The sequence below is a fragment of the Ixodes scapularis genome, unplaced genomic scaffold, assembly GCF_016920785.2.
Source record: "Ixodes scapularis isolate PalLabHiFi unplaced genomic scaffold, ASM1692078v2 PGA_scaffold1__304_contigs__length_218370807, whole genome shotgun sequence".
Taxonomy (NCBI): Eukaryota; Metazoa; Arthropoda; class Arachnida; order Ixodida; family Ixodidae; genus Ixodes; species Ixodes scapularis.
In genome coordinates this window covers 140,133,472-140,154,884 of record NW_024609846.1, presented here as the reverse complement: position 1 = coordinate 140,154,884, position 21,413 = coordinate 140,133,472, and the positions used below count along the sequence as shown (strand labels likewise).

Sequence of the window (21,413 nt, the reverse complement as noted above, 5' to 3'; positions counted from 1 at the left end):
ACTTTAAAAATACTTTGTATTCATTAAGAACGATGCCTTCCCTGCACCTTGGCAGAATGCGATGTCCATCACACAGTAGCCAGAGAAACGACAGGGAGCAGCACCTATGATGTGACGATTACCTTTCGCCAGCCCTAAGCCGTCCATAGGCATTTTGGGGAATTTTGAATAAAGGAGGGTTGAAAATGCTTCGCCTGCCTTGGTACATAAGAAGACAGTTGGTTGGGGTAGAGGCGGATCCTAAAAAAAACACAAATTACTTCTTCATTACAAGTACCTGAATGGTTCAACACCACTAGAAAACAGTTAAAAACAAAGTCCATTGTTTTAGTTATTATTAACCCCAGCTATGGTACCAATATTCAGGAGGTTTTTAGTTGGGACTAAATACATGGTGGGCTATCTTTTCTACAGCAGTAGAAATTTAATAATTCATTGCAAATAGACTATTCATCCCATAGCCACAATTATCACTGCTAAACAACCAGATGTCTTTCCTCGTCAGGTTTCTTGACTTGAAATTTTTGGCTAACGTAGGTCTAAGTACTGTCAATCAAACTGCCTTGCGGACGAGAAAAACTTCATGAAAGTTTTTGCTTACCGTGTCCACAATATAAAATGCTGACTACTACTTGTTGGACAGAGCGAAAACGAAAGAGCATGTCGACTTGACATCTGAAAGGAAAACACAATAACACAATACAAAATCACTACTTCATTCGCTCCTCTTAATTCCCAAATCACATACATTGTGACTCAACGTGAATGGGAACAAAACGAACTAAAAAGTAAAATAATTCAAGCAGGTTAGATAAATTGTTGTAAATGCCACCCTACAACCCTTGTGAATTAGGAATGCAGTAGGCACAATACCGAAACAAGCAACTTAGAATTGCTTTAGCATGTACAACTATGAGATGTTGATGCAGTGCGCACCCATCAAAGTCCATGTTTACTTGAGTGGCTTCGCTTTTCCAAAGCCTTTTCACAGGCCCTAGAGAGGCAAACTTTTAGCAATGCAGGGGCTGACATTTCGATGCTTACTGAGAACTTCCCTCTCGAGTACAAATAACAGGTCTCTGCTTTGCAACCCTTTCTTGTTAAACAATTATAAACGAAGTCATCATAGTTCAAAATAAGGCTTTCACCTTCCTTTTCCAAAAATATTTATCCAACTGCAGAACAAACGTGTTAAATTTTTAAATAACATTGACTTGGTTCGATCTGGACAACTGACCATGACCTGCTAAAATATGAAATATAGTACAAAAATGATAAACAGCCATTTCTGCCCTTGCCTTGTTCTCAGCGCAAGAAAAAACGTTTGAACCTTACAGCTTGTTACTCTGTGCAAGTTTCTTAGAATCCCTTAGTAATTGAATGCACAAAACAAATGGTGATACTTCGCTATCGGTTCGAGCAGGTCGCCCGTTGTCTTTCTTTGTGAAATAAAAATGCAACTGGCCCCTTTTATGAGATTAAGCTCCTGCTGAAGCTCGAAGGTAAATTATTTCTGATCTGTTTATTACAACAATGCAGCATTATTTCGTTTGGAGTGACCGGTAATGAAATTAGACTATACTGTAAGCAAACAAAACTTTCAAGCTGAAAAAGCCATTAAGTTCTAGCTTCGATGACCTTAGTGATATACAACTGCTTTTAAACCCCCTAAAGGAGTATTATGAGACGCTTTGAAACATCGGCAGTTGAAGCTTCCAGAAAATAGTGCCCACATTTTTTATGTTTAATTTTAAATGTAGTACTTTACCAAGCGTGGTTTTATTTTGTGACCACCCTTCAGCTACGACTAAGAGGACAATATAAAAAGCAAATTGAAAATCTCCTATTTACTTTCTTGTCGAAGTATTCTTTATAGTCCACAATTTCAACTTGGGGATGGGGTAGGGGAAGACAAATAACTAGATAGAAAAGCCCAAAGATAGGAAGGCCAGTAAACAGAATACTTACTACCTGTCCACCTCCCCCTCCTCATTACGCACTCTCCAACCTCGTCTGCATATGATCCTAGGATAAACACATCTCAAACCCAGGCAAAAAGCAAAAAGGTGTCGCAAGTAAACTGTTGCAAACAAAGCTAACCTGCAAGTTAGCAGAATTCAAGCAGTGTTTTTAGTCCCGTTGGTACCCTTGCGGGTTTTTGAATGATATACAATTAAATTGAATCACCTGTAAGCAACTTGCCCCCTTTTCTTGTGTGCAGTGTAGGATTGAAAGTTCACTGAGACCAGTCAGAGAAACTTGAAACAAAAATATTCCAAAAGCCGGGAATCATAATGATAAAAAAAACTGCTTCGACTTTACTCCACAAGGTTAACAACAGGGTTGTAAAAGTTACTTCAAAAATGTACCTAAGATACAGTTACAGTTACTCATATGAAAATGTACCTAGGTGCGTATCTAGCTACTCGCGTAAAAATGTACCTAGGTACAGGTACAGTTTCCTTAAAGGTACTTTTTATTTTCGCGTCAAGTATTTTTCTCAAATTTGTTACATTATTGTTGGAAGTAAATCCTTTGTACGCTGGGATGTACACAAAAACAAATTTGATAAACGTGCTTTATTGGTGTCAATGGGAGAAATAAGGCAAAACGCTCTCACCAGAGCATTCGAAGACTGTCTTTTTCTCTTGAGTGCTCGATTTGACCTCAAAATCAGGACTTCGAAATGTTCATCCGACATCTACGATCGCAGTTTGGTAGCAATTGTTCCTCCTATGCTAAAAACGCGCTCCACTGCCGCACTGCTTGGAAGCCCTGTGTTGAATTTTAAGAACACGCTTTTCAGCAGCGGCATGTGCTTGAGACAGTCCAGACTTCTTGTCGGAGCAAGTTTGGTGTACTGTACAAACACCTGCTCCCATTAAGCAGATGAGGACGATGTTTCGCAGTTAAAGAAGTGCTCACAGCCTTCTTCATCCTCACCACTTTATTCGCCTGACGACGCTTTTTCTATAGTTGAAGTTCGCATAAGTTCGTTCTTTAGTTAATCCCAGGCTCGCTTCCATTCACTTCGTTGTCTATCCATGCAACCTTAAATTTTGGATGGCATACGGCAGATATTATCAAATGTTTTTTCTTTATCCATACCTGCAAACCTCTTATTGATCGCCGCGATTAAGCTCTTGACCACCGGGCGGCAGTACCTCAAATTCTCCGTCAGCAACGCAGACATTTTTTTGCGAAGTGAAGTCAGTGTAGGCAGGAGATATGCCATGAACATGCTGTTTTCGCGCTGGAGAAGAGTTATAGCTTGTGCGAGAGGTGTAAACACCTGAACATACTCATCAATAAAGTCAATGTCTGACTTCGTGAATCGCGGAATTTTAAAATTCTCGCAAACTTCCTTCAAACTTCCACTTGACAAACTAATTCATTCGCCTTAAAGAAAAATTTGAAGATTTTTACGCAGGATCGCACCCACGACCCTTCGGTTGCGAGCCAGACACGCTACCGACTAGGCAACGGAGGGCTTGGGAATGGCACTGAGATCCTGCCATCATTAGAGTGCCTCGATGTCTCTGTCAGCGTAAAGGCATTATCGCATCGAGTGTTGTTAGCGCGTGCCGAGCAAACACATAAATAAACCTTGCGGGGTAAAATGGCATCAAAGCGCTGGCAAAAGCTTCTCAATCGCGCTGGCAGTGTTGTATCATAAGAACTAGGTCGTTGTGTGACTCAAGAGCATGAGAAGCGATTGAGAAGGCCATGCGAATGGGGCCCGATAACCCTGTCGCGTTCAACTCTTAAAGGCGAACGTTAATCGTACTCCCAGATTTTTTTCCTTCACAACCATTATCAGTTTTGTAAAGTGCACAATTGGAGTTCGATTTATTGCGTGGAAACACTACGTGACGTTAAATTGCTTTACGACTGTAATTATAATTTATTTTCAGTTATATGTTATATTGTATTTTCTACGATTTTGACGAAGTGAATAGAAAAGTACCTGTAAAACGTAACTTCACTTAGTTACAAGTTACTGGAAAATATACCTAAGATACAGATACAGATACTGAGAAATGAAAGTACCTAGGTTTGTACCTCAGGTACAACAAAAGTACCTAGATACCGATTTACAGTTACTTGTACCTATGTACTTTACAAACCTGGTTAACAATTTAATCAAACGTTTCGTCTCCCATGCAGGAAACATCGTCAGTGAAACCTACAAGCATTCCTGCTTGTAGGTTTCACTGACGATGTTTCCTGCATGGGAGACGAAACGTTTGATTAAATTGTTAATCTTGTTGAGTAAAGTCGGAGCAGTTTTTTTGGTCAAACTTGAAACAATAAAAAAAAAACAGTTGTATTTCAACAGTTACGTGCACTAATAAAAATATTAGTTTCAAGATTTAGAGATAAAAACACATTAAAACTACCAGTTTGCGAACGCAGAGGGGCAAGTACAACTCAGTAACTTCAGTAGTAGTCTTTCTAGTGATGAAGGCCCTCATTGCACGGGACATTTAATGTTTTAATTGAGCAGAAGTTCCACATTTGGCCCAGCCTTGGAGCACTCAACAGCCACAGCTTTCATGAACTGCAATGCCATTGAGATCATCTCCTGTTATGGTCTGGAACCTAAAGTATACAGCAAAAACAGATCTAATAAAAATCGAAGAACGAAGTTCTCTCCAATAATAAATCCTGTAAAATGTATTTCATGTTATGCAAAAAAATGGTAATTGAAACCTTGGGTGCTAGCGTTAAATAGAGAAGTTATATGCTCACTATATTAAAGTGATGAATGAGGTAGTGCAGTGGAACTAAAGACATTGCTTCTCATCACATATGGGAATAGACCAAATAGACCATCAGAGTATCTGATCTACGAGGTGTAACCAAACAGTTCCCGAGACTAGTTTTGTAGGGTTGAAAATAAAGGGCAGCACAGTGATGCTCGCGCAACAGCCGAAGGAAGGAACCTTCGTGTCTTGTTAAACCAAAGGGCGTAGCTCTCTTAACATTTCGAGATGCGTTGCATGAGTTTTTGTGACCACGTGCACGGACACAATGGCAATTTTACCATAGACAACAAACCAGAGCGAGAGATGACATCAGTTCTGCGTCAAACTCAGCAAGTATAATGCAGAGACCGTTGAAATGATTCAGTATGCTTGTGTCAAAAAGCAGTGAATTTTGCGAAGTATATTAAGTGGCACTCGCGGTTCAGGAACGGCAGAACATCTCTGGAAGACGAAGAGCAGTACGGCGACCTTATCCGACCTCTTCTTGACTTCAGTGACGTTCTGTCATTTTTGATGAGCGACTGCCACTCAAAACACCTTCCCACCTCACAGTTTTTTTACATAAGCCTTCTAAATCATTTTAAGGTTTTAGATTTGTCGAGTTTGACGTAAATTTTATGTTCGCCCTCGCTTTGGTTTGCAGTCTATGGAGGGATCGCCATTATGCTCATGTATGTGGTCAAACTCGTATAGCGCAGCTCCAAATGTTCACAAAGCGACGCCCTTTGGCATAATGCCGCATGCAGGTCCCTGCCTTCGACTACTGCGCGCGCATGACTATGCTGCTCTATCTTTTTGCGCTACAAAATCAGTCACGGAACTTTTTTATCACACCTCGCATGATATACTTTGTAAGAGAGACTAAGACAATTCCAGAGAACGTTTAGCTAAATAACCATTTCAGAACAGCCCCAGTGTTTCTTCCAGTTTCATATTTCCTCTTTATACCACAGAATTAGGGTGCAAAAAAAAAAGATATCTTTTATGGGTCTATATGCTATTTTAGACAAACAAAATGGTAGGGGAGTTTTTCCTTTCACTCTTTCTCTCTTACCACCTTTTTTCGCATTGTTTTTCTCAACTTCCTGCAGATGTGTAAGCAGTGACCTTTCTTTTTTAGCTTTCTTAATGGGCCATAGCAAATCCCACAATGGGAATGACTGGGGCTGCAGCGAGTCTGCTACAATACTTGTACTAAGCTAGGCAAGAAGCAATACCAATATTTGAATGAAAGCATAACGTCTTTTTTGCCTTGTTGTCTAGTTGAGTCGATCACGAAGGAGATGCCTGCTTGGAAGGCACACATGGCATCATCTAATTGTGAACAATTTAGTTTTCTGTAAAAAAAAAAAAAGAAAACATCGTTTACAGTTTGCGATTCGAACGGAAGAATCTTTAATACTGCTGCCTTATTGCATTCTGCTCACATTAAGTCTGCCAAGGCCGTTGCAAACTTTTTTGGTTTTCCATTTTACTGAGATTCACGAAGCAATTTACTCACTCCAATGGGCCTTTGTAAACAGCGGGCAAAATTCTAGAAGCCTATATCTTTGTGACTATCAATACCTTGCACCTTTCATGGACCCAGTTGCAGCTTTTATCACAATCAAGAGCCTAATTTGAGGGGCAAATCAATCTGAAATATTCTTGAATTTAACAAAGGGAATTACAAGTTGAAATTAGGTCCATTGCCTTACCTGTCTACGTTCAGCTATTGAATTAGCTTCTGCTACTTGACTCGCAATTTTATAATGAGCTGGCATTCCTCAACTATTTGCTCTGCCAAGTTTAGAAAGATCTCTCGATAAACCTCTTCATCAGTGAAAAAAAAACATTTATATATAACATACACCAGATACCATAATAACGTAAATTATGAGGGTGAAGACAATGTTGGAACAGTAGCGTGCACCATCATCGCAGGTCTTGCTACATCAGCAAACTGGCCGCCAATGAACCATCCTGTGTTCTATTATCATTGTAACATACATATCCATACACCAAGAGACAAAATGTGGATGTACAAGAAAAGCTTGTAATAATCATAATACAAGAAGCTCTGGAATACCCGATAAATCTCCCGAAGCGGCAGCAATGTGCAAAATGCTTCGGGGTCTTTGTCAATCGGGATCCCCAGTCCCGAAACTCTTCTTGTCGCTGCTGCACTGCTTCTAGGGATCGGGCATTCTACGGCTTGGTATTATCCGTACATCATAGCAAGTCAGGAAAACATTGTGTTACTAATGTCGTACTTACACAGAAAGAATGATCAACCTACCCAATGACCTTTGGCTCAATAAAATTATAGGGACTGCATTTCCTGCGTTATGAGTCACACATTTTATAAGTGCCTATAAGCTGTTTTTTTAACAAACAAAAAGTGGTTATATAAGTCGCAGTTATATATGTTTACAGAAGGAGCGGCAAATCCGACTGATAAACCCACATATGTGTATTGTGGTCGCGATATATGCACAAGAGGAAGCCAGTTTCAATATTCATTCTCGTCAACTAATCGAACGAGAAATATAACCTGTTCGGCGAATTTGCACAGTTAAGCTTTCATACTTTGAAAGAAAAGAAAGATACATATAGGTCGCACCGTTTTATAAAACGTACTGACAGAAATTTTGGGTAAAAGCCACGACTTATATACTGGAAAATGCGGTACTTAGTAAGGAACAATAAAAAAATGAAGTATTTATTTTTCAAAAACAATATTGATCTTAATTTTTTGTTATTAACAAAGCGCATGTCTTCTTAATACTGGAGCGCAGCGTTGTTACACTACCTGAGTTATCCAGAAACGTAACTAAAATGTCTGTCATTGTGAGCTATCTTCATATGCTTTTTGAGATTACTATGAGGTAGCAATGGAAACACTGCGCTAGCATTCGCTGATGCTGAGATCGCGCAGGACCATGACAAGTCTCCTCAAATGCCGAAAAATCCGGTTGTTCTCCCGCGCCACGACCACGTGGCGATTTCGGAAATGCACGAGAACATTCTGTTAAACATTCACTCGCCCATAGAAGGTAAGATAGCTCCACTGCACAAAAATCAAAACAGCTTTGCTCGCCACTTCGCGCCCATTGGCAGCCGCGGCCATCGATGCGCGCAGTCGCCGATACATGCACTCCCCTTGGCAGCTGGAGACACGCTGACACAACCGAAACCAGAAGAGCGATAGGAGGGACGTTTAGCTCACTTTCAGGCTTCGAATCTCTGGGACCAGGGTTGTAAAGTACCTAGGTACAAGTAACTGTAAATCGGTAACTAGGTACTTTTGTTGTACCTGAGGTACAAACCTAGGTACTTTCATTTCTCAGTATCTGTATCTGTATCTTAGATACATTTTCCAGTAACTTGTAACTAAGTGAAGTTACTTTTTACAGGTACTTTTTTTATTCACTTCGTCGAAATTGTAGAAAATGCAATATAACATATAACTGAAAATAAATTATAATTACAGTCTTAAAGCAATTTAACATTACGTAGTGTTTCCACGCAATAAATCGAACTCAAATTTTGCACTTTACAAAACTGAAAATACCTACGTCTGAAGAAACTCCCTCCTGGTTTCTAAAATACCCCTACAAATACTACTTCCAGAGTCACAGTTATAATTACGTGCGGAAAATAGTATTGGGAGACCTTAGATATGTAAATGTTCATTTCACATAATTAAGCACAACAAAACTGGCAGGCTTCGTTGTCAAAACTTATTGCAGCAGTAGAAGGATACAAACATCAAGGGCAGATAATCGAAGCACTTGTACTCTGGCCGAACGGAGACTTCGAGCTCCTGATGTAGTCTGCCACTGATGGCTGGGCTGCTGTTATTCTATGTTGTGGAGGCCCTGTGCTACATTCGGGTCTTTCTGTTTTACCCCGTCGACATTCGTCTTGCTCTTGTCGACACTCTTTAGTGCTTCCTTGTGAGACCTCTTAAAAAAGCAAAGCATGGCTAGTTAATACTTATTGCACCGCTTCAGAACAGCTCAGCGGCGCAGGACACTAGTCCAACTAGGTTTCAGCATTAGCACTTGAGACGAAAACGATATTTCTGCCAGACGCCAAAGATGGTCAACAGCGGCGGAAAATTCCAGACGTTCGGGCATTAAAAAGGGAAAAATTGGTTGCTTCCAGTAAAACTAAAATGAAGACGGTATCTAAGTGACCAATGACAAGGCAGCTTACAGATAATTGTTGCGGGTCGGTTCATTTTCTCGGAAGCCTAGTTTACCTAGCGCACCCGGACATCTTTGTAACGACTTCTTACCGTCGCTCCAGACGCCCTGAAAAATGGACTTGCACCGTAATTTTGTATAAGTATGACCAAACCTTTCTTTGTTACCATTCCTGACGAAGACCGGGCTCCGGTTGAAACGTCGAAAATAAAGTTTCCGTTGTGCTACCGATGGACCTCTACTTCGTCATATATAAGATATAGGTGAAGTCAGAGTGGTGAATGGGTCGAAACACGTCGAAAACGAAGAGGGAGTTGACGCAGGGACAGGCTTTAAACAACGGTTTCGAGGGGGTCCTGCAAAGTTCTAAGTCCCAGTTATCGAACATCCGCAGTTGAGAACAACGACAAATCAGTAGCAAGCGTATTGTACGCACGAAAAGTTGCTACCCTGACGTACGACGCGACGTCAATCTCTTGGCCGACTGACGGACGTAAACGCACATAGTACGGAGCATAACAAACCTTACACAGTGATGGAAGTGCCATTTGACCTTTCGGAGCAGGCCCTGTACCAGGCAAAATGTTGTTTTGGAGCAGGTAGTGGCCCTTTTGGAGCAGGGTCCTGCATAGGTTGGCATATTACTTGAAAATGAAATAATGCTGCATTGCTATATAAAGCCCATCTCTATTATAGGAACACAGTGCCTGTCGCCTTTTTAAGGCAGGATATATAAAATTCAACAAAGTAAACACACAAAAAAAAACATTTTTTAAAATGAAGTTTATCTGCTCGTCAGATAAAAAAATACAATTAAATATGTAGCACTGAGTTCTGATGGTACAGGATATTTAGTTTTATCAGCCTGCACTTCTTTTCATGTATCTGCAGCAGCATCTAACGACCCTCATTGTTGTGGAATGTTTTAGTTCAGATTAGAGTTGTTTTTTGGGCAGGAGTATCTGATATTTGCTTCAAAAATTCCGATTCATTTTCGATGTGCTGGCGAAGTCACGAACGGATCACGGCGAGTTAACCCGTTGAGTGCCCTCCTTGGCATGCACCGACGCGCTGCAGAGAAGCGACACCCGCGGAGCAGACACCACAGTCGCGCGAGTCGCGCAGTGCTTTGTGCTCCGAAGAGGACGGTGAGGCTTTACGAGCACTACATCCAGAGTTTGGTGAAACTCAACTATACTTGGCTTCAGCTTCGGTGCGAGCGCAGCCGAAGCTACAAGCGCGCGCATGGAGCCCGTAACGGTGCCCACACTGCACGAGCCCACTCGCGAGTCAGGAATGCACAGAGCATTGGGCTCGCGCTAGCTTTGACTTCGCTGGTAGCTAGCGCACGGGAACAGGGCGGGAACAGGGCGGGCCCATTGACACCAATAAAGCATGCTTATCAAACTTGTTTTTGTGTACATCCCAGTATACAAAGGATTTACTTCTAATAATAATGTGACAAATTTGAGAAAAATATTTGGCGTGAAAATAAAAAGTACCTTTGAAGTAACTGTACCTGCACCTAGGTACATTTTTAAGCGAGTAGCTAGATACGTACCTAGGTGCATTTTCGTATGAGTAACTGTAACTGTATCTTAGGTACATTTTTGAAGTAACTTTTACAACCCTGTCTGGGACAAGTCTCCAAAGTCATCTTCTGTCAACCAATCTGACGAGTTTCGAGCATCAAGCGATCAAGCTCCAACGGTTTCAACAATCGCGCAGCTTTCAGTGCTTCCACTTCGAACGTAACTTCTACCAAATGCTTTTACGTTCTAAACTTCAACCGCTTCAACGTAAAAGCGCTTTTCGATGACGTTATCCTTTTCGTTTAAAAAGTATTTGATTCTTTAGCCGTAGTTACTTATAGTTTCCAAACAAACAAAACTTGTTGTTTCTGACGACGATTCTTGGGAGAGTCTTGGGTCGAGTCAAGTCTAGTAAACGGAGTGTGAGTGGTGTCCGCTGTCACGTGGTCAAATCTCCCGCAAACATCGCGAAACTTCAGAGCTCGCGAACGTCCTGTCGCTCCGCTCGCTTCTCTCTTGGTAGGTCGGTTGCTCCAAGCAATTGAGAGATAAGATTATGAAGAACCTACTCTAACAAAAGAGTTCTTCATCGCCCAGTTACATTTCTTGTGTGCCAGGGGGCGATAGTGTTTGAGGCAAAACCGTTCTTTACGAGCTGAAAGATTTCTTGGGGCGTTGAGGAATCTTCCAAGACCGTAATTTTTTTAGATTGTATTTGTCAAAGTTTCAGAGGTTGTCGTTATCTGGTTAAAAAGTTACAAGCTCTTTTAGGAAAGTTTTAACGAGAACGGGGCTCCGTTAGCACCTCGTTCGCGCCACTGGAGCTAATTGGGTGGAGATTAGTGTTTGGCGATACTACTTGAATTTTTTTTTTTTTTGACGGTGAACAAAAACTAATACCCGTTTAACTTTGCTCTTACGCACCCGGTAAATAAGTCACGCAGAACAACTTCTATACATTCATGAAGCGCGCAGGACCTAGATCTTCGAAATAATTAAACGCAGCGGACACGGCGTCTTTAGAAAATGAAACCGGTGGACTCGTCGAAACTATGAAGACATCTTTTGCGTCGTTTTTGTTTGACGTTCCAACGTCGAGTACTTCCATGTCAAAGAGCGACCGTTATGAGGTTGTCCCCCGAGGGTCGGGCGCTTTTGCACGTCACAGCGGAAGAGCAATCATCGAGATTGTTTGCGGACGAAGCTCGAGAGAAGAGGCACTCGCCCGCACTGTCGCCGTCAAGATGGTCATCCTCCAGGGAGCTGAGTCCTGTTTGTTCTGTACCTAGTGCACTTAGGCGGTAAGAGATGCTCAAAGAAAAGTAAAACATGCACCCCTCCCCCCTCATTTTCTCGGGCTTGCTGAGTAGGTAAATATGTGCTGTTCCCCGTTTTTGTTGCATTTGTTTTGAAGAACAGCGAGTTAATATAACTCGCTGTTCTTCAACAGAAGAACATAGAGCTAGTATAATAATCTAGAGGAAAAGTTCTCCCGCACTGGGGCCGCGTGTGAACGGCGGGGCATAGACGCCGTCATCGGAGGTTCCAGTTGGCGGTTCCAATGGGCCCATATCGCTGGCGATGTCTTAACTTGCACAAAAGGCAGAACACCATCACTTGTAAGGTGTGTATCTTGTTCTTTTCACGCATCCTTTCCGGGCAAACACCCGCATTGCGCAACGCATAAAACAAAATAAAGTCGGCAGGCGCTCGAGCAACTTCAACTCGTTCCGGCTAAACGAACATGCCTTACCTTTTGTCTGCCTTCTTTCACTGCTTTTATGTCGCTCTTTTCCTCGTCCTTTTTCTCGGGACCAGCGATGTCAGTCAGCGCCCAAGAGTTTTCGCGTTCCACTCCCGTCTTTACTCCCTTTGCTGCAGGCGGAATTTAAAACCAATTTGCAGAAGCAGTCTAGAGCGTTCCTTGATTTGGCCACACGTTTAAAATATGTTTCCTTCGCCAAATGTTTTCTTCAAACTGAACTGCTGTAGGTCTCGCCATGACTCGGTATTACATAGTGTCAGCGTGCCTCACGGAACTAAAAATGTGTATCAAAATAAAAGTAGAAACCTCACAGTTATATGTGTGGCAGCCTATTGCCGCTCTGCGCAAAGGGACCAAGCGACCGTTACGGTGCAACTCAGAAAAGCTTCCAGCAATAAACGCGAGGATCGAGGGAACGCGACCGCCCACCCCCATGGCGAGGTCGACGAGGCGTGGCAAACGGAGAGCGCCGGGCGAACAGGCCAGTCAAGCGGTCAAGCTCACTCGATCGCTCCCGAATGCCCGGTCCTCTTCACTGCTCGCGCCAATGGGACCGACAGAACGTCGTTCTTTTGACCGATCGTTTTTCGGTTTTCGGTTCAACCGGAAATAAACCGAATTTAGACGAACGCTAAACCATTAATCAAAAGTGCGGAAATGGGCACCAGGCATTCTCTGTAACGAAAGCGGTTTCATATGTATTACTCTTCGTATAATCGTAAATGAACCGTTGTGTTTTTGGTTTCGCGTCTTCATTCTAAGGTTGTTGGTGAATTGCAGTAACAGTAAAGAATACGAGCGAACCTCCAAGGTTTGCCAGAAAACTGAAAAACGTGAAATTAAAACACTTGTCATTGCGGCAAGCAACGTCAGTTAGAAACAATTCATGCGATGAGGTCTACTTAAGGAACATCGCTTGCCTTTCCTAGGATTTGTACGTCACGAGAAAACAAAAAAAAAACAGTCAGTACATAAAAGTCTTGCAAACATATACCAAGGAAATTGTCAAGATTAAAATACCACCAAGCTGAATCACGCGTACCTTTCATATACATAAGCTTCTGAAGCTGAACAGATCAATAAATAAACGACATGCAATCACACGTTCACCAGGTTTGACTAGGAAGCGCTGTTTTAAATCTAGTTTCGCGTCTAAGTAGCCGCGAGTTAAACGAAGAATCAGCCACTATGCATGAGCGACGAGGCCCGGCGGCATTCACGAGCGCGAAGCAAGAGGGTGATCCTGGCCAGGGCTGTGTTCCAAATCTTACCCAAACTATCCGAGTTACTCTCGCGGGTCGTGTCACGTGACAACACAGACTGAAAGACGCTGGACGCGGGTAGGTTTTAGAACGCCAAGGTGCAAAACCCTTACCTTGGAGTAGGATCGTGTAAATTTTGGAACACGGCCCAGGAGTAACAAGCGGAAGTGACGTCAAAATATACGTCACGCATGTGCTATTGCACACCTCCCAGAGTGAGATCAGCGAAGCAAATAGAGGAGCACCCCGTCAAATCGCAGCTATGCTATCCGGTATTCTTACGCCGTCTCGTGTCGCAAGTTTTAAGTCAGAGTTAGCCATTTTATTGGACCGTTTTACCTATTCACTCAGTCAGATTAAAATGTCTGCACAATTTCAAACAAAATTCGGATGTTTTTTTTTTTTGTTCTTTTTAGTTTGGTTCAAGGAGACATTTATTAATGTCTCTGCGATTATAACAGCGAATGTATCCCAGCAATGGAGAGAACGTATACAATTGTGGTCGTTTGTGGCAGGCCCCAGCCGCAACCGAGGAATAGGTTATGTCACCATATCTAATGTTTAATGTGGAACCGAAATCTCAGTTACCTAGCGAAATCTCCCTTGTTGGTGGGCACCTTCGGGGAGATTTTATGCGGCAACTCGGGAGTCACGGATTGTTTCGAATTGCGAGGCATTTCAACCTACACAGCGGAAATGCAGTTGAGCGCGAGCAATGGGTGAAATTGCTCGCACACTTCCGCTTTTCTCCAGTCAATGTCAAGAATGGAAATCAAGCAACACACTGTAAACGACTTTAGTTTCGCGGGCTCGATATATTTCGCGAATTTCGTAAAGTATGTATTTCGGGAATATCTCCCGCGCTTCAAAAAGTGTGATTGGGAGCGGCGCGCGCTACGGATTTGGTACCATGAGGTGATGCAATCGCTTGGCTATTTTCTCACGATATTTTTTAAAATTGCGAAATTCCCCAAAATTAATTTCTCGCAGAAAGGAAGTAAATTCCAGTAATCTTTCTAGCTCCACTTTTTAAGATGGGCAATCATATTACCCGTGGCTCCAACCAGCACAACCAAGGAGAGAAGGGCTGTGCATGACGCCATCGCTAGTGGATCCTCGACCGTTTTCATAAGCGGCAAACAGGCCGGAGCTCGACGATCATCGCCGCAAAGCAGCAGACGCGTCCGTCCTGATGGTCGCCGTATACCATGTGGAGGGCAAGTTCGCCTGCTTCTTTTGGAGGGGTTGTGGTGACGTTAAAACGTCGACCTCTGACTGGTTCTGAATGAAGGATAGTGGGTAGACCTGGGGGCAGATTGCTTTGAGGTCTACTTGCTATCCTTCAATAAGAACAAATCAGAGCTCTGCGTCTTTCACACGTCATCAGAACTCCTGCGCAAGATGCAGACCAGCGATGGCAGTAAGGACATTACTGTAATGAAATTACTGTAATTACATTACATTTGGAGTAATGAGTAATGTAATGAATTACTTCTTCAGGCTAGTAATTTTGTAATGTAATGAATTATTTTTAGGTAACTTCGAGAAAATTACTCATTAATTTTTAAATTACTTTTGTCCTAATTTAGAAAGTTATTTTGCAAGCTTTAAAAAATAGAGAAAATGATTTTCCATGGTGAAATGTTGTGAAAGAGCATTAAAGGAAATAATCGACGGCCACCTGAGCGCAAAACCTTGTACAAAGAGCTGAACAGGCGCACAAACGAGGGCTGGAAAGGCGAAGGAGAAAAGCTTACGTCTAGACATCGCTGGAAGGCAACGGCTTACGAACTCCTGGCACGACAGAGTCACGGCTTCGCGTCATCATGACGATACCAATCTTCGTTCATCCCTAAGCTGACAGTGCGGTGGGAGCTGCGAGCTAGCCAGTACCAATCAAACACCTTCCTTTAATCGCCTGTCCCGTCCTGCGCGCGTTGGTATGACTATGATCGAGAGCGTTGTTACGTGGCGAATGATAGACATCTGACTGCTCCAAGAAACACGTAGCTTCCACCGTTCATCTCTAAGCTGACAGTGCGTCAGCTTAGGGATGAACGGCTCATAGGCTGCAAGGCGACGGGCACATTACCAGTGAGTTAAACAAAATTTAAAACCTGAGAGGACAGGACAAACAGATCCCCAGTCTTGTACTTTCGTGAAGCAAGGTCAAACCGTAAGCTTTGACACACTGTGAAAAACAAACGACCGGAATAAAAAGTTAATTCCAAATGCCTTGCCAAAGCCCCAGAACGTTTCGTGTGTCCTCGAGCAATGCAGGTGCCGCTCACGGGATGCCTCGCTTCCTTCCCTTGGGAGGTTTATTCGGGAATAAGCCTACAAGAAGATATCGCCCCCCGTTTGTTGGGAAAGTACACAATTTAGGAATCTCGCGTCATTTCTCAACTGGCGACGCTTCTGCTTAGCAATTATCCAGGTCCTTTTTGTGACAGTGTGCAAAAACTTGGGTTCTTCGGGTGTTTGGGAAAAATGCTCCTTGAAAGAAATGACGGAGAATAGGTCAATTATACTTGGCGACAACCTTTCTTGACGATGGAGGGTACAGGCACGCGTTCCCTCTCCCACTTTGAGCGCTGAATAAAGCTGTGCGCGGGCTCTCCTCCTCTCCGCTGCACTGCCAAGAAACGTTATCGCCAAGTATAGTGCTCTCAGGAGAATAGGATTAGATTGCGTCCTGGGCGGAAGGGAAACGTTTCACGCGACGACCCCTTGCAAGAACGAGCTGCCATTGCACGACTTAACAAACTGACACTGACTACAACTTCTAAATCAGGAAGACGGAAACATATCCCCCTTTTAGTAAGAACCTTTACCGTTGAATGAACAGGAAACCTGTGAGTTGACTGTCTGAGTCACATCTACAGAAGCTATCCATCATGTTTAATACGTATCTCGTGTGCGTCAGCAAAACCGCTGTTCAGTATAGGGTAGTTCACTTTGAGGCAGATAAGGTTGTTGCGGTGCAAACAGGAAGATATGAGTTTTAGTACATATAGACCAACTCAGCTCTTTGACGTCACATCACTGCGGTGGCGCTGCTGTCGGCACTGCGCATGCGCAGCGCCTTGCTTCTCCCGGATCTGGTTCCTGCACACGCGCTGTGTGGGCAAACGAGGGCTTGTTTTGTAAACACTGTGCTGGTGTATACGGTAACTAAAATGAGCACGAATTACTGCCTCAAGGTATTCAAAAGCAATGTCAAAGTAATTTCGAAGTAATTTTATTACTTTTGGAAAGTAATTGTAAGGTAATGTCATTACCTTTAGTCTGCGGTAATTTGTAATGTATTTAATTACATTTTTGCAGTTTCCAGAAAAGTCATTAATAATGTAATTTAATTACTTTTAGAAAGTAATTTTTCCATCTCTGAAGCAGACGACTTGCTCTCCACATAGCGTGGCTCTCGTGAGACGCTTCGAGACGCGCTGCTGGCGATGCCGACGCAAGCTATAGGCGGCGCTAATCCACTGATAACCCTGTTCTTCTAAATGCTCCAACACTTACTCCAGCGCCGAGCTCGACAAGACCGTAGCGCCGCCGTTTCTGCCGCAGCGGCCGTTCCGGGAACGCCGTAACAAAGAAGAAACTTTTGCTGATTCCCCTTCTCTCAAGAACAAATTATCTACCGCTAACTAGCCAACGAGCTACAAACGAACTAACGAAACGAACCGACCGCCAAGGGGAGGCGCTGTAATCGCATCGGGGTCGCAGTGGCTCGGTTTCAGTGGATGCGAGGGTTCCTAGTTCATTTGGTAACGTTAGCTCTATATGGACTCCAACCACGCGATATCTCGAGACTGAGCAGTATTTGTCGATTTCGTGCTTATTTGTTTTTATCTTTTTTTTTTTTTTACACGGGCTTTATTTTTTACTTTTTATGTCACTGAAGTGTGAGGCCGACGTACATTTTGCGCTTCCCGCTTTTTATCGTCTCTTACTTTCCGATCAGGGCTCCCGTCGTAGTTTTCGAGATGTGTGTGCTAAGAAGATCATCTTCCCTACAAAAAAAAAAAAAAAAAAAACGAGATTATTTGTCGACCTTTGAGCGTGGCTCCCTTTAGCTGCAAATCCCGGATTAGCTAGAAGTAGGCAATTTGTCAGGTCGTAATGGGCCTCAGTTTTCGGTAGCTCCTAACCCACCACCTTCTTTTTAAGTGCGGAAATATATCTAGAAATGAATCAATAACAAAAATAATTACTGCGCTTCAGTTCCGGCTAAGGACTTACAAAAAAGCGGGCTTTTCAAACTCCTTTTGAGGTATGAAGAACTTAATGAAGCTTGTATGTTAATTTTGTTACCAGATTTTGTTTTGACCTAAAATTCGTTCAAGGCGAAGATGCAATAAATTGTGCGGCCCCAGTGCGGAGGACGCAAAGAATGTTCAAGGGCTTGCTACAGCTGAACCGCAATAACAGGCTTTCATGGGAAGTGTGTTCGGAAAAGCTTTTGGAGCATTGACGAAAGGTTAAAAGCGCACACGAGACGAGGACAAGTAGAAAACACGAACGACATGAAGAGGCACTCACTGACTTTTAACTGATTTACTCCAAGGCCATCTATACATACATACACTCACTGCCTACATACGTCGATAACCACTCGACACTTTATCTCTTGATATAATAAACAGAGTGCGTTGCGTGAGCACGCCCTCCACCTGTTTACTAACGTGATACGTTATTTGGCTAGGTGTTCAGCATTTCGCGAGGCCCAGATGAAAGAATGGCCGCGAGGCTTGACACTGGTCGGTTTTGAGTGGGGGAGGGGTGGGGAGGGGAAAGGGGAAAGGGGAGAGGCTGTTGCAGTAAAAAAGTGTTTGCGCAAGTCAGGAACCAAACCCAGATAGCAACGTGATACCCTGTTACACGTTTTCACGTGAAACGTCCTTTGACCAGGTATTCGGCATTTTCGTGAAGCCCAGATAAAACCGTGACCGCGAGGCTTAACATTGATTGGTTGGCGGGTGCAAGGGGAGACGTAAAGTGCTCGACGCTAATTGGTTAACGGGGAGGTCACGTGACCGGAGGGGTACGCGAGGAGGAGCTCGACGACCGGTGCACACTGAGAGAGAGGAGCTGGAGAGTAAGGAAGGCTCTGGAAGATCGCCAGGTTCGTCAGCTCGATTAGCGATAGTATCGCTTCATTCTGGGAACAACTATCAAGTGTACACCTGGTACGGGTTAAATCACCTGAGGAAGAGCGCCCTACACGTAGGCGTCTGGCGACTGGAAACTCAGAGTATCGCTGAACGTTTGTGATGCCAGAATGTTTAACGTGTGCAACGCAATTACCAAACTATTTGTCATACATTTTTACATAAAGAAATTACGAGCTTGAACTGTTTTGTGTAAAGTGTTGAGTGGTTATTAACGTTAGTATTTTTTTATTAATACTGTTCACGTTTTTTCAGGGCGGTTACAGGAGTGGAAAGAAAATAACATACCAGTAAATTTCTCAATGAATAAGAAAATATATAGTGCAATCGTATATCTGTTTGGATGGCCTTGAAATGAATCAGTTGAAAGTCAGGGCCTGTCTATGTTATTCTTTTTTACTTGTCCTCGTCTGTTTCGCGCTTTTAGGCCTTTTACCGTTACGAACTAGCTACCCTAAACCAAATTTTTAATCGTGAAGTAAGTCAACGATGGCAATACAAGCACTTTGATTGGCGTGTTTTCATAGGCGTCATATCGTCCGCTCTACGGGTGGTGGAAGGGGGGGGGGCCGGGGAGGAGGGGAGAGGAAGGGGGTGTGAAGCCTTGTGTAACCGCGCTTCAGTGGTTCATGTGCTAGCCTTCAACGGCACCCAGACTTCTTTACCCGATAAGCGTAGGCAAATCTAGGAAATGGATAAATGGTGTCAATCATTGCGACATATGCTTACCAAAGCTTTTCTCCCCTCCCCGTAAACCAGACGTCTAAACGTCTGGTTTACGGGGGATTAACCAGTCATTACGCTTATGAAAGCGCGGCAATCAGAGTGCCGGAATTGTTCTGTTGACTCACTTCACAAGCCTTTCCGAACGCACTTCCGGAAAAGTCAATGGGCGCGTTAACTCCGTGCTCCGGAGCGCGAGAGTTTGGCGCTCCTTTCACTAAACGGACAGGAGTGCCACCGGGGACTGACACTCGAGCGCGCTCTTCGTGCACCAAGAATTTTTCGGAGCGCGAGTGACTTCTTCGCGCTCCGTGACGTCACGTAAACAAACAAGATGGCTGCGCTGCTCCTGCGACCGTCGAGACAAAAAGGCGTAGGCGGACCGCTGCCCCTTTTCAGTTGATTAGTGCTTAATCCAGCAGGTAAAAACGATATGATTTGAAAGCCAATACAGCAATTAGCGTTCCGAAAAAGGTTTGTTCGTTCATCTCGCCTGAAAAAGAAATTAATCTATCAAACGGTACGGTGACGATAGCACAGCGACAGAAAAGTCATCAAGATGCGAAGACATTCGGACCGCTCTGTCCCTTTTATAATACTTAGCCCAGCGAATAAAGATACTTCGATTTGAAAGCCGAAACTTCAGCGAGCGTCGATGAAAAGGTTTGTTCGTGCGTCTTGCCTAAAAACGAATTGATCTATCGAACGAGCGTGAAAAGTGATGAAAAGACAGTCAGACGGCTGCCCTGCTTAGAATGCTTAGCCCGGCCGCAGCGAATAAAGATACTTGCATAGATTGGAAAGCCGAAACACCACTTAGCGTTGCGGGAAAAGCTTGTTCATGTATACCGCCTAAAAACGAATTGACGTGCAATCGAACGACGGTGTGCCGGTATCAGCGTAGCTTCCGTCTCGCTGCGAGACGGAACCGACGGAACCAGAAAATCTGATAAATTTGAGGGTCTTCCTGCGTCGACGAGCGGGTTCAAGAATATTGTCTTTAAATCGGAACAGCATGCATGGTCAATAAATAGATCAACCAAGGTAACCTTCCACATATGTGCACGAAGCGAGTCTTCAAACCTTTCAGGAATATTAAAACGTTCGTAGAAACTTCATAACGTTGCCGTCTCTTTGGCTTTAGACTCTGCCGCTCCACACGGGCCTAATTATTTATCTTCGAAATATTTTAGGCTTCTGCCACCCGTATCCACGGTTGGGAGGAGCTCGTGTGGGCCGTGGCCCGTCGATAGTTTCTGGCCGTGTTCCAAAACTTACTCGATCCAACTCTAGGGTAAAGGTGGTTATCGAATACCTACCCCCGCCAACGGTTCTCTATTTTTGTTGTCACGTGACCTAAAACGCCAGGGTAACTCGGATCCATTTGAGTAGGCTTGGAACGCAGCCTCGGTGTGTCGCGCTCCTGTACGATATGCGCCGTTTAGTTGCTGCGCTCGGAGTATGAAACTCGGAGTGTCGGAGTAGGAGTAAAGGAGCGCCGACTTAACGCGCCCAATGTGCATCGACCCGTCTTCCTCGTCCGACTTGCTGCCTTTCGGGGATGTGATGCACATGTGAAAATAGACTCTTGCTCAAATTGACGTATCATGCGTGTTGAAATCACTGACGAGCAATAGACGTGAAACTAGGGGGGTTCGGTGGCGTACGTGTGAGCGTACTGCAGCTCGGGGCACGTGGAGCGAAAACTCACGCTGTAGAACCCAGGGATCCTGGACTCAATATACCCGCCCCTTCCCGTTTCGATCTGAATGAGCATCGTATCGGCGTGCGGCCGTAAGTCACGACCGCGCGACTCATGCTAAGAACCCAGGCTAGCGGTTGTACTGCGCTGGCGAAATGTCTCCATCGGAAACACAAAACGCCCACTGGGGCTTACTTCCCGCCGTCTAAACATAAACGCGATTTACGCGAAACCGCGAAGAACTAATCTTCGCCCCTTCTCACTGGGAAATTCGTTGGACCAAAGAATAATGA

At 43.8% G+C, this 21,413-nt stretch overlaps 1 protein-coding gene across 1 annotated transcript in view; it reads left to right on the top strand.

Moving 5' to 3' along the window:
• LOC8035386 (pleckstrin homology domain-containing family G member 5) overlaps positions 1–21,413 on the top strand; it is a 432,434-nt gene that overhangs the window by 159,346 nt on the left and 251,675 nt on the right. The gene's annotated exons all lie outside the window — the stretch shown is intronic.